Below are 14,494 nucleotides of genomic sequence, written 5' to 3' on the forward strand. Positions count from 1 at the left end.
AGATCCCCCAGACCCGATGGCCTACATTCTAGGGTCTTAAAAGAAATAGCTCCAAAGATAGTAGGTGCATAAGTTTCAATCTTCCAAAATTTCCTTGATTCTGGAAAGGTCCCAGCAGATTGGAAAACTGCAAATGCAATAACTCTGTTCAAGAGAGAAGCAAGAAAGACAGCAGGAAAGTAGAGGCCAGTTAGCCTAATGCTTGTCATTGGGAAAATGCTAGAATCCATTATGAAAGAAGTTACAGCAGGACATTTAGAAATTCATAAGATTATCAGAGAGGGTCATATGGTTTTGTGAAAGGGAAATCTGTTTGACAAATTTATTAGAGTTCTTTTGAGGATGTAACAAGCAGGATGAATAAAGAGGAAACCAATAGATGTAGTGCATTTGGATTTCCAAAAGGCATTTGGTGAGGTGGCAGATAAAATGTTATCACACAAGAGCTAATGGTGTTGGGAATGACATATTAATATGGATAGAGGATCGGCTAACCAACAGGAAACAGCCAGGATAAGTTGGTCATTTTCAGGATGGCAAACTGCAACTAGCAGAGTGTCACAAGGACTACTATAGGGGCCTTAACTATTTATAATCTATATTAATGACCAGGATGAAGGGACCGGCTGCATTGTAGCTAAATTTGCTGAAGATAAGAAGATAGAGAGGAAAGCAAGTTGTGAGGAGGATACAAAGAGTGCACAAAAGGATATAATAGGTTAAATAGGTGGGTAAAAATCTGGCAGATGGAGTATAATGTGGGAAAATATGATGTTGTCCACTTTGACAGGAAGAATCAAAAAGCAGATTATTAAAATGGAGAGAGCTATAGAATACTGCAGTATAGAGGGATCTGGGTATTCTTGTATGAATCACAAAACTTAGTATGCAGTTACAGCAAGTGATTAGGGAGCCAAATGGAATGCTGGCCTTTATTGAAAGGAGAATGAGTAAAATTAGTAAAATTTCCTACAGCTACACAAGGAACTCCTGAAGTACTGTGTACAGTTTTGCTCACCTTAAAGAGTTCAGAACTCATTAGGCTGATTCTTTGTATGAGGGGTCTGTTTAATGAGGAAAGGTTACATTCACTGGAGTTTAGGTGAATGAAAGGTGATCTTATTAAAACGTAAAAGACTCTGTGGAGGCTTAACAGGCGAGATGCTGAGAGGATGTTTCCTCCTGTTTCCAGCCAAAGGTGTGCAGGTTAGGGTGATTGGCCATGCTAAATTGCCCCTTAGTGTCCCAGGATGTGTGGGTTAGGGATTAGCGAGGTAAATACATGAGGTTAGGGGGATAGGGCCTGAGTAGGATGCTTTGTCAAAACGTTGGTGCAGATTTGATGGGTCAAATGGCCTCCTTCTGCACTGTAGGGACTTTATGATTCTTGTGGAGGAATCTAGAACCAGGGAGCACAGTTTCAAAATAATATCTTTTTAAGATGGAGGTGAGGAGGATTTTTTTCTCTCAGAGGATCATTAGTTTGGAATTCTCTTCACGAAGAGGACATTGGAGGCTGGAACATGAACATATTCAAGGCTGAGTTAAACAGATTTTTGAATGACAAGGGGTCAGGAGTTATGGTGGAGGAGGCTTAAGGGGCCATAGAGCCTACTCCTACTTCTATTTCATATGCAATTGCAAGTCCAAATTCTGAAATTTTTGTAAATAGTGTAAGCCAACATTAAAATCAGACCAAAGATACAATTTACAGACAAACTAATGGAAAAAGACACCTCCCGCAATATATTCAACATGCCTAATGAAAAGAATTTGTAAAGCCATGCCAATATCTACCCGTATTAATCAAACATCACAATTTATTCACATCTATATTGTACAATTTGCAGTCCTCTTCCTCTGCCCAATTTTCCTCTTTCTAAGTTGTGCCCAAATATAAGTGAAAGCTATTCAATATAAAACAAGAAGATTCAACCTACACCAAAACATGTTTGCAGAAAAGGCAATTTGAAAGTTGCATTAGGTGCAAGACTTCTCAGGAAATACCTAACAAGGAGTCAACACAGATTAGAACTTCCCAATATTAAGGCTTTCTATTGGAAGTAGTTGTGCATATTGAAAATTACATTGTAAAATAAGTTACATTTCTGAAAACTTGGGAGGCCATTGTTAGTCAGAGGTAATACAAGACTCAATACTGAACACAATATGTAACAGGATACGCAGCCAATATGAGAGAAACGGACCCTGGATGGAAGCTTGTTCCCATTTACATTACTAGTAAAAACTCAGCCGGCATAATAAACGTTATACACATTAATGTTACAAGATACTAGTTACAAGTTAAAAATCCACTGGTTAATAGGTAGTCAAATTTGATTAATTTCATGATGAATGTCATGATGAATAGGGCGGCACGGTGGCACAGTGGTTAGCACTGCTGCATCACAGCTCCAGGGACCCGGGTTCGATTCCTGGCTTGGGTCACTGTCTGTGTGAAGTTTGCACATTCTCCCTGTGTCTGTGTGGGTTTCCTCCGGGTGCTCTGGTCTCCTCCCACACTCCAAAGATGTGCAGGTTAGGTGGATTGGCCATGCTAAATTGCCCCTTAGTGTCAGGGGGACTAGCTAGGGTAAATGCATGGGGTTATGCGGATGGGGCCTGGGTGGTCGGTGCGGACCAGATGGGCAAAATGGCCTCCTTCTGCACTGTAGGGTTCTATGATTCTATTCATTTTTAATTAGCCAGTAGATCTTGCACACCATATCACTTTGTTTTGGGGATGGGATGGGAAGTAGAGGAGATCTGTATTACCTCTTGCACTTTGGGATGTTCTGACATTGAAATACCTCAATCACTAGAACTGTACCATTTTCTGAAAAAAAACCTGTATGGTACTGGTAAAAGGTAAGTGATTCTAAGCCATCAGCTGCTGAGCATGTGTGAAAACAAGAGGCATTGAAGAGAAAGATACAGGAAGGATAAAACACATATAGCACCTGAGGGTGTGAAACAGAGCAAAGCAAAGCAGATTTATTTGGAGTCTGTTTCTGTCCTTCACGTATAGTCTTCTCAGGTGTTGAATATGGGAAGTACGTTGCCTGGAATATTGCTGGTTTTTCATTGGTACGGAAATGTCCATATAGTCCTTCTATTAATTTCTAGATAGTCAGCAGGAAACAGTGAAAAAAGGAAGGGAGGAAAGAAGAAAAAGTAATAAGCACAGTAGTTACAGACAGCAGAATGAGAGAGCTTCATTTCACATCATCAACATATATTTGGTGAAAAGCCCAAAAGGCACTTCACAGGAGTGTTATCAAACAAAATCTGACACCAAAACACATAAGGAGATATTAAGTCAGATGATCAAAAGCTTAGTTAAAGAGGTAAGTGTTAAGGAGCATCTTAAAGGAGGAGAACGAGGTTTAGAGATGGAAAAGTTTAGGGAAGGAATTCCTTAGGGCTTTGGCAGCTGAAGGCATGGCCATCAATTGTGGAGCAATAACAATTGAAGATGCTCATGAGACCAGGATTAGCAGGGTGCATGGATCTCAGATTGGTCGCTCTCATTTAAGAGTTAAAATAATAGCAATACTTAAACAAGAAGTGATTTTGACTTGCTTTCCTTCTTTTGCAAAGGCTTCGTTTCATGCAACTTACTCGTTATAACAGAATGTCTCAAATTCAGCAGTGGAATCTGAATGCTAATTCACTAACATAACTTAGCAGATTCAGTAGCTTAAATATATATCATACTTGACTCAAAAGACCCCATGAATCAATCAGAATTTCTGAAGCTACAGTATCCCTTTTCTGAATTTCAGACTTATTTGATGGTGTCAAAGTTTCATTCATGAGTATTGCTGAAATAGCCCACATAGTGAAGGTCGCATTTCTAAATCAATTTGCCAGGAGTATTTTCTTGAACAGCTACATTTGAGAGCTAACATTTGCTGGCAAAGGGATACTGCAGCTTTAAAGAACATCCATATAACAAGCAGGCATGCTGTGAAACATGAGCCAAATTACAAACCTTCTGTAGACAGCAACATAAATTGCATATCTGAATTATTTTGGGTAAACATACACCATAGTAACAGGGTTTAAAATACTTGGGTGCCCACCAAATTAATTTTGGGAGGCCCAAAGGTGTAAGCATCTGAAGGCTCCACTGATCATAGTGTAGGCAATAAAATATTAAACACTGATACTTATAGGACTTTATTTCAAAAATCACATGTGCACACTCCACATTTAAATTTTTAAAAATTACAACTGCAAAGGAACAAGTAACAACCTACTCTTGTCTCTATAAATGCTACAGATACAAGTGTTTTGAGATTGCCGAAGAGATGATATTTAGGTGACCTCTTGAAATTATCATTCTGAAACAGATATTTTAGCACATGATACGTTAAACTAAGATATTTTTGAGTGCCCAATTGATATTTAATCTACAGGATTTTTAACAGTGATTATGTTATGTCAACAACATTTTTAGTAGGGTAGTGCAATGCATTTGACCCCCAAATTGATCACAAATGATAATTTTAGGAAATAATGAACTAGGATTGAACTGGTGCGATGAATTAAAGTATTAAAAGATTCCATACCCAAAAATCTAAAACTTAGTGGCTTAATGGAAACATTGTTTTTGAATGCCATTGCACTTAAATGGGTTCTCTGTTATTGTTGCAACAGATCCTACAAATAGTGATAAAAGAATGCATGAATACAGGAAACATCTGATTAAAGCACCATGTGATAGAATTTTAATCTGAAGTTTACTGTTCTAAAGTAGAACTTATTCAAATCATGTATTACAGCAATTTTAACCTGTGTTAAAATGGCTTGTATGTTTTGCCACAGGGTTTCTTTTAAGTTGACCGTGATGGTAATTTTTCAATACTGCAAAATCTTTTAAATTTTATATTGTGCCATTAGTAAAAAAGAAAGAAAATATGGAAATCTCCACACTGAAAAGGGAACAAATAAGTGTTAAAATTCATGAAATTACTTAAAAAGTAATTAATAGTTTAGTCTAAATTAATTTTACATCTAAGCAGACTGACGATGCTGATGAGATTTAATTAGAACAGGCTACAGCTGACTAAATAGGCTGCACATTTCATGCTAAAAGCATCAAAATAAAAGGCCATTTGTTGCCAATAACTTTTTATGCCTACAGAAGTTTTAATTATGCATTCCATACTCGGAATTTTGACATTCAGTGCAAAAAATTCATGTGCATGGGGCAAAAATGGCTTTATACAAACTTTTATAAACTCTTCAAAAATTTGACAGACCAGCATTTTCTTACACCCAAGTTTCAAAAACTCATCATTCAGATGGACACCATGCAATTTCACAAGTATTTTAACCCCTCTTGGGAAAAAGAGTCAACTTGAAGTCCATTTGGCGATCTTGCTACTTTTAATAATTAAATATGCTTCAACCAAAGTAAAGCCCTTAAAACAGGATTAAGAGATGCAGTGGCCACATGGCCAACACAAAGCAAGCTAAATGTGATGCCACGTGGCAAAACTCTGCCATAGTCAGGTTCAGGGAGAAAGGAAAACAAACCATTCCAAAGCAAAGTAGAGGCTTTTCCTTGACCTACGTAGACTGCAGTTTTGCGAAATAAACTACAATTACAAATCCTAGCCCCATTTAATTATGAAGGAAGAAGAAATTTAAAGTCCTCCTGCTTAGTGTACCTGACCCAGGGCAAGTTAAGATTGCTTCAATTATACTAACAATACAATTATGCCATTATGTCTAAATAAAACCATTTTAAAAATGGCAGCACGCTACAATATATATTACTGCTAAAGAAGCAGCATATTTACTTGCACATAAATCCACAATGCCAAAACAAAACCTCTCTGCATAATAATTCTGTACAAAGCTTATGTGTAAAGTGTTCCAAGTACAAAATGCAAATTTTGTTTAAACATCTGGACCAGCTGCCTAAGTAGGTCAAGACAAGGATACCGTGTCTATCACCTCCATTCCAAGCAAAAACAAATCATTACTCTTTTATATCTGGTACAGCCAAGGTGTCAGTTACAAAGCCATAAAAATGAAATATAAAACTGCATTGCATATAACACTTAGGAGCACTCACCAGTAACAATTGTAGTTTCAACTGCTGGGTATTCAACATAGTGAAGGTACATAGTAGGAATGCTATAGCAAAGTGCTCAATTAGAAAGCATATATACAACAGCAGTTTGTTACTTTTTGTATGAACGAGGATCCCCTATTCACAATGTAATTCAACTCAGACATTCCATGTTTAAGATAATGCATCCAGGATACGTCTCTCCCTTCGGTTTTCATTTGGAATGTGATCAAGGAGAATGTTGCTCATTAGTCAAAACGCCCATTTGCAACAGAAAGTATGAACGTTAGAGACTGACCAGGCAGTTACAGAAATACTTATAGAATTAAGTGCTTTGTTTTGATGTGATTCTACAACTCAAAAATTACATAATTTATAAAGACATAGTGACAAAACTATATTTATTTATCAAATAAGGGGCAGGTGAGGTGGATTACAACCTTAATATTTAAATATAGCACAAAAGGCATTTTTCATACTTTCCCATTTTTTCTGTAACGACGTATGATGACTATGTGAAATCATAAGCCCAAAGAAACAAATCCAATTACTGCTACAAAAATCTTTTAAATGCATCAATGTACTGTTTCACTGCAAAATACTTTTAGACAATGCATGTTTTTCACATATTATGTGGGCAATTTCAGAATAAACACTGCAAAATACTTTTAGACAATGCATGTTTTTCACATATTATGTGGGCAATTTCAGAATAAACAGAGCTGAACTGTAAAAAGTTCATAAATGAAATTTATTTCTGTCCGCGGCACGGTAGGACAGTGGTTAGCACTGCTGCTTCACAGCTCCAGGGACCTGGGTTTGATTCCCGGCTTGGGTCACTGTCTGTGTGGAGTTTGCACATTCTCCTCGTGTCTGCATGGGTTTCCTCCGGGTGCTCCGGTTTCCTCCCACAGTCCAAAGATGTGCGGGTTAGGTTGATTGGCCATGCTAAAATTGCCCCTTAGTGTCCTGGGATGAGTAGATCAGAGGGATTAGTGGGTAAAATATGTAGGGATATGGGGGTAGGGCCTGGGTGGGATTGTGGTCGGTGCAGACTCGATGGGCCGAATGGCCTCTTTCTGTACTGTAGGGTTTCTATGATTTCTATGATTTCTATTTAGAAATCTTAAGCATCTGAGGCATGGGGATAAACTTTCTGCACTGCCAAATTTTAGAAACATCTTACTAAGCTGCAACTATAGATGAATAAATATCACCTGTATTATTTTGATAGCCAACACAATTGTAGGTAAGTTCTGATTGTATATTGGATAGTGGACCATAATTTTACATTAGGTTAAGGACCACAGAATAACATATTAAGATTCATAGGGCTTCTTCACACCCATCCTAAAAATTGCATGCATGCACACGCTGCAAAAATCTAAAAACGTTTGTTGGAAGTATGTGATACAAGCTAACTTAACACTTCTACAGATGACAAATCAGTATATTCCAATGTCTCCTAATGCAAAATAAACAGAGATTATATAGGGCAAGTCACAGTACATAAGCTTGTTTCTTAAAATGTTCCAATCAGCCACACTGACAGTGGCAAAATTAAGGTATGGCAGATCTGATCTGAACTGAAACACTGCATTGATTTGGTATGCACATGAACAAGAAAGGATATCTCAGCTTAAGTTTTAGTAATACATCAGAATTTTGCTGAGTTGGTGTTCATCCTTATGGTGTTTATTGCCTATGAATTGTTGTGAAATCAGGCTTGACATCTTTAATAAAACTAAAAGAAAGATATCTTCTGGCTCAGGATAACTGATATTGCCAAAATCTTCTTTAGAGAATGCAATCACATCATTCGTAAAGTAAAGCTTTGAAGATTCAAGTAAAGTTTACCAAGTGCTTGGCATCAAGATGTTACTTATTCCAAAGGAACAAGCTACGGTTAACTTTATAAAAACATAACCAAAATGAACAAACAAGCTTATTTTTTTAATTTTCTGCCATCGTATTTAATTACAAATGAAGGCTATCATTTTAACCCTAATTAGCTAAACTCCAAAAAACTGATGTTTGTATCACCACTATTTATGCATCAAAACTATTTTAGTATAGTCAAATACAATAATTCAGGATGTTGGGCAATTACCACAAATCTTTCCCTTCCAGAATGTGCATTTTCATATTCTTGTATGTCCACTATCCTCTGTACTGCAACTGTTACCACTTTTGTGTCACTTTGCACCCTAGAGCAATCTCCTCATCTCTATCAAAAACAGGTAATGGCAAGAGAGAATTGACCATGTTTCTGTACTTTTAGATCAGGATATTAACTGTACAATAGATTGGAGCTGCAGAAAAGTCTGGTTAAATATAGTCCACAAACGTTGATCATCTACAGACTTCAACTGATGGATGCATGCGTATTTCCCTCCGGTTTAAGTCTTTGTTTTAGCAACTAAAGTCTCTGAACTTAAGTGGGTTTTAAATGCAACTGTAACTGATTTAAAGTAATATAGTGTTTAGGCATTCTGTTCAAACTCTGGTCATGAAGAAATTTCCATTAAAAAGAGACTTACACATTTCTACTGATTTCTCATTCAGACATTCACCACCGTGTTTGCTACAGTCTAATCAGCAATTAGATTGCATTGTTCGAACAAGCTAACTTCTCCTTCAACTGCAACTACCTTGTCAAATGCATGGGATGCCAGCTTAATAGTAAATTGCAACCAAAATAACTAAGGATAGAAAATCCATATGATAAAAGCTAAATATTTCTGTACCATTTATTTTAAACTTCACAGTCCACTTACAAGCTTTATGTATAAACTAGATTATATTTTATATTCAATGTCTGTGATCTACTGTAAATTTGCACCACACTATTCAGCTGATTCAAATGACCTCCTAAACCTGCTTAGAGAACCTGTTCATACAAAGAACTCAAACCAATTTCCCAGGATTAAATGATATCTATAAGGTACAATATGGACTGCCAATGAGTGAAAGAAAACTCCCAAGCTTACCATCACATTCTTTGCAATTAACAATAAAAAATTTATATGTTAGTTACACATTGTTTAATTTATTTTATTTTAATTTTTTTGTTTAAACAGATTTTCTCTGAAGGTTTAAGGAGTCAATGGAATAACCTGATTAACTTATGCCTTCAGCTTATTCCATCAAAATACTGGTTTTACTTCTTTTTCATAAATTCCTACTATGTTTTATGGTTACGTGACACTGACCTAACCAACATGCAACTGTGTAAATTAATAAACAAAGTTTAAACAACATGTTGATTTATCAGCACAGTTCAAAGGAAAACAGCAAGCCTGCAGATCAAGTTTTCATGATGGTGTGTTTATTTTTCTTACATATGTACACAAAAAGTAAATCCAGGAATATACAAGGTTCCACTGAAAGGGTTTATTTGTATACTCTACTCATTCTGAGAGATAGAACATATTGCAAACTTGTTCTAAATTAATGCGGTTGAGTCTGGAAAATTGTTTGTCTGCAATACATGATGGGGGAATTCCATGGTACCAAACCTAACCACTCACCTATACATGTCTTTGCAAATTGTGTGTGTTAGCATCACCTGGATTCACCAGGAATACAACTAAAAAAAGATTCAAAGTACAATTTAAAGTCATAAACTTGTCATTAAGGTTATTTGTATAGAAAAATAAACTTTTGAGAAATGTTGTAACTGCAGACTATTTTACGATGCTGTTAGCCAGTCTCAGACTTTACCTGTCAAAATTTGAGTAAGCATGTAGACCATTACTATCAACATCAGACTAAATATTTAAAATTCAATGCAAATGTACAACCAAGTTCTATCTAGAAATAAATTACTTTTTAAATTATCACTTACAAATTGACTAGCTGGGATTTTCTGGCCTCGCCGCAACGGGTTCCCCCGGTGGATGCGGAGAGCCATTCAAATGTCTCCAGACCTCGGTGTGACCTGAAGATACTGCTGATGGGAGGGGTGGAAAATTCCAGTCTCCATGCTAGTTTTGCTTTTTCCAAGAACCTTTCATATTTCAAATACATATGATCTCAACAGGTGGCCATTCATCACACTGCTAAAAACCTAACAACCAAATGTGTTACTCTCTAGTTGCAAAATGTTCAAAAAAGTAACATTCATTTTTGCCTATCCAATCTTTCATTACCTCAAAATGCACTTTTCACATACGCTTATATTTATTTCTTCTCCTCAGTGCCCTAGCATCCTTTATACAATTGCTGATATTAATATGCATTTGTGTCCTGCTCTCCACTTCTTCTTCCACTCTTTCAAACATCCTTACATATCCAGATCCATATCCAGTGAATGTCCAGCACCATCAGTGAAACATCGAACTATTAATGTGGAAGCCCAATGGAAAAAAAACACTTAGAAAGAACATTTATGTAAACTGGTATCAGTTGTCCCCTACAGTGATAACCTTGAAGATTCAATTGAATAAAACATATTTAGGTCATAACATGGCCTTACATAAAAACTCTTGTAGCATCTTTTCTTGCATTCCCTGGAACATGAATTGAATGATAATCTCAACTATTTTCTCTTCCTTTCACCATAATAGTAACAGCATTGGCTAATAAAATTCTGACATTTGATAATATTTCCATGAATATCTATACAGACATATTGACTGAGCTACAGTCTGACAAATCATTGAATATGTTGTAGCTGCTACATATTAGTTTATTTTCTGCAAGCCAATGAGGAAACTCATTACTTGAAGGTACAATATTCAAAAATATCTCAAGTTTAACAACTTGAGGTCCTTTTTCCCCAGGTATTATTTCATTGACTGTACTATGTTAACTTACAAACCATCCAGATGTCTCAAGGTACTAAGTGCCAAATTCTAATTCATTGCTTTACATAAAACACCCCTAACATTAAGCACACTTTGATAGATACTCCTGTAGTAAGAAATGAACACTATTCTGTACTTGTATACTGCATCCTGATATCTAGTTTCTAAATGCCTCAGCAACACTATTACCAACTGTTACATTCAATTTCAACTCGCTTTTTGAACTGGTACGGTAACTTACTGGCAAGTATTCTGAAGCACAACCACTCTCGTTGAACAAATTCCAATAACAAAAACTGACATAGTGCCATAGTTTTTCTAATTACAGCAGCTGTTGCATAAAGCTGTTTTCTTCTGGTCTCCTCACATATATGCAACTCTACTCATCTGCATTCCTCAAATGGATGTTTATTTATACTTAAAAACAGGAGATTAAAAGTTGGCAAACCCAATAGAACAACTTGGGGATAATTGGAGTGAAGCCAAAGCAAGGCATTAATACGTTCACTAAAATCATTTGCAGTTAGCATGACACGGTGAAGCATAGTTTGATTCAAAAGGTGCAGTCGCTGTATGTATTTTGAAATATCCTGCATTAGGAATGACTAAATGAGCTAAAAACTATATGCTTGTTATTGAATGTACATAGCATTCAAGGCATCTGAGTGCAACCTGCTCTATGGAGAAAAGTTGAATATTATTGCATTGTCTGTACTGATCAGTTTGAAATGCTTTGGAATGTTCTTTCAGATATTTTAAGAATAAAGTATATTTTTGGGAAAAAAAACTGTAGCCAGAAATAATAACATTCTTTTCTTTATGAATAAAAAGCAAGTTCAATCATTTTCTCAACTTGCGTCAACTTTTCATCTTACATAAATCAGCCTCCATTTATTCAAAATTTTGCATTTCACCTACTGCCTGCTGCATTGCTCTGTAATGATTTCTTACTTGCTCTGTAATAGCCATTTTGAATACAACTACAGAGACATTACAACTAGAAATACAAATTATGCATTCCAGACACACAATCTAGCATTTGGCTAACAGCACATTTCTTTAAGATCCACACTCAAGTTTGAGCAAAATTACTTTGGAATGAGTTAGCCAAAATGGAGGGTTAATTTCCAGCTTAACATCTGACAACATTATCTAAACTAATACAGTAAATCCAACTACTTGGCATTATGTATGCAAAAGGTACATTTCAATGCACCTTAGTTGAGGATGGATGTACCCAAAATACTCATATTCAATTAACAGCATTAAAGTGAAGCGTCATTAAATTATGTATATATAAACCTCATTATTCATTTAGGTTTGCAGGTTAGGTTTAGACAGAACATAAATTCTTGTTCCAGTCCTAAAATGATTTGAATTTCAGTTTGTTTGCACTCTGTATCACAGAGCTGAATAAAACAAATGCTGCTAATCAGATATAAAGTTCTAGTTCACCATCTCTCAAAGTCCACCATCATGAATGTAACTAGGTAGAAATAATGAGAGGTTGCGTAATTACCATCTAAATCATCCTCCACATATCCACCATCCAACTTGCATATGACCATTATCCAACTGCCACTCTCAACCACCAATCAAACTCCTCAGGTAACAACTTGCAGTTATATAGCGTCTTTAACATGGTATAACCCGAGGGTGCTCATAAGAGCATCATCAATCAAAATTTGGCACTGAACCACATAGTAGGACAATAAATAAATGTTTAGTCAAAGAGGTAGATTTTAAGGAGTGTTTTAAAAGCAGCAAGAGGCAAGCAAAGGACAAAACAGTCAAGGCAGCCTGCCTGATTGACACCTCATTCACCACCCTAGACATTCACTCTCACCACCTTTGCACAGTGACAGCTGTGTAACATCTACAAAATGCATGGCAACAACTCACCAACGCTCCTACAACAGCAGTTCCCAGTCTCGCAACCTCTACTACCTCAAAGGACAAGGGTAGCAGACGCATGGGAACACCTGCAAGTTCCCCCACCATCCTGACTTGGAACTATATCACTGTTCCATCACTGTCACAAGGTCAAAATCCTGGAACTTCCTAACAGCACTGTGGGTGCACCTATAGCACATGAACCACAGCAGTTCAAGAAGGTGGCTCACCACCACCTTCTCAAGGGCAATTAGGGATGGGCAATAAATGGCGGCCTAGCCAGTAACACCCTCATCATATGAACATATAAAGTTAAAAACATTCGAAAAAGGGTTTAGGGAGGGAATTCCAGAGTTTAGGGCCTAGACAGCTCAAACACCGCTGTCAATGACATATTTTTCAAAAATGGATGTGCAATGGTCCAGAATTAGAACAGTGCGGATATCAGGGTAGATTGCCAGGATGGACGAAGTTACCGAGACAGGGAAAGGTGAGGTCAAGGAGAGATTTGAAAACAAGGATGAAAGTTTTAAGATTGTGGTTGTGCTGGACTGGCAGCTGATGTACGTCAGCAAGCACAGAGGTGAAGAGTGAATGGGACTTGGTGCAAGTTAGGATATGGGGAGCAGAGCTTTGGATGAGCTCATTTATGGAGGTTGGCCTGGTCAGTGTTGGAACATTTAACTCCAGAGGTAACAAAGATGAGGATGAGGATTTTTGCTGATAAGCTGAGGCAGCGATGGAGCCAGGCAACATTACAGAGGTGGAAGTATGGTGGATACATGGATATGGGGAGGCAATGGCCTAGTGGTATTATCACTAGACTATTAATCCAGAACCTCAGGTAATGTTCTGAGGACCCAGGTTCGAATCCCGCCACGGCAAATGATGGAATTTGAATTCAATAAAAAAAATCTGGAATTAAGAATCTACTGATGACCATGAAACCATTGTCGATTGTCGGAAAAATCCATCTGGTTCACTAATGTCCTTACCTGGTCTGGCCTACATGTGACTCTGGAGCCACAACAATGTGGTTGATTCTCAACTGCCCTCTGAACAAGGACAACTAAGGATGGGCAATAAATGCTGGCCAGCCAGTGATGCCAATGTCCCACAAATGAATTTTTAAAAAAGTGATCAGAAGCAAATCTACAGAAAATGCTGGAAAATCTCAGCAGAACTGATGACATCTGTAGAGAGAGAACCGAGCTAACAGGGGTGATCACCGTCTGCGGGAATGGCGAGGGCTCAATATCCGGCAAAACACTGAAGTCGCAAATCTCAACGGCAAGATCGCGATTTCTGATTTCTGTTGCCCTTCACCAGTGATGTAATTTTAATACATTTATATACATTATAATTTTAATAATTTTCACTATATTAACATGTCATTAAAGACACCCCTCACCATATAGTGAGCCTAAGGCATACTTTTAAACCTTGTCGACGTGATTTACAACAGGGTCATCCAGAGGTGAAGCTGTCATGGGGTTCCCCAGGTTGGCACTTTGCAGGGTGCAGTGCCAGGGTGGACTCCAGTGGGAGCCTCATAGGGGAGGATTTATTTATTGGTGGTGGTGGACGGGATTGGATGCAAGAGCTGGGAATGCCGGTAACGGATGTTTGGGTGGAGGAAGGGGTCCGATGCTCAGAAGTTGTTGTGTGAGGGGTTTGCCAAGGGAGTGTTGGCTCTGACTGTGGGTTG

The 14,494-nt window shown here is 37.4% G+C and overlaps 1 protein-coding gene across 23 annotated transcripts in view; it reads right to left on the reverse strand.

Annotated features, from left to right (window-relative positions):
- The window catches only part of LOC144509397 (protein 4.1-like), a 233,803-nt gene that overhangs the window by 17,634 nt on the left and 201,675 nt on the right, over positions 1-14,494 (reverse strand). The window lies entirely within an intron of this gene.

The sequence above is a fragment of the Mustelus asterias genome, chromosome 21 (assembly GCF_964213995.1).
Source record: "Mustelus asterias chromosome 21, sMusAst1.hap1.1, whole genome shotgun sequence".
Lineage (NCBI taxonomy): Eukaryota > Metazoa > Chordata > Chondrichthyes > Carcharhiniformes > Triakidae > Mustelus > Mustelus asterias.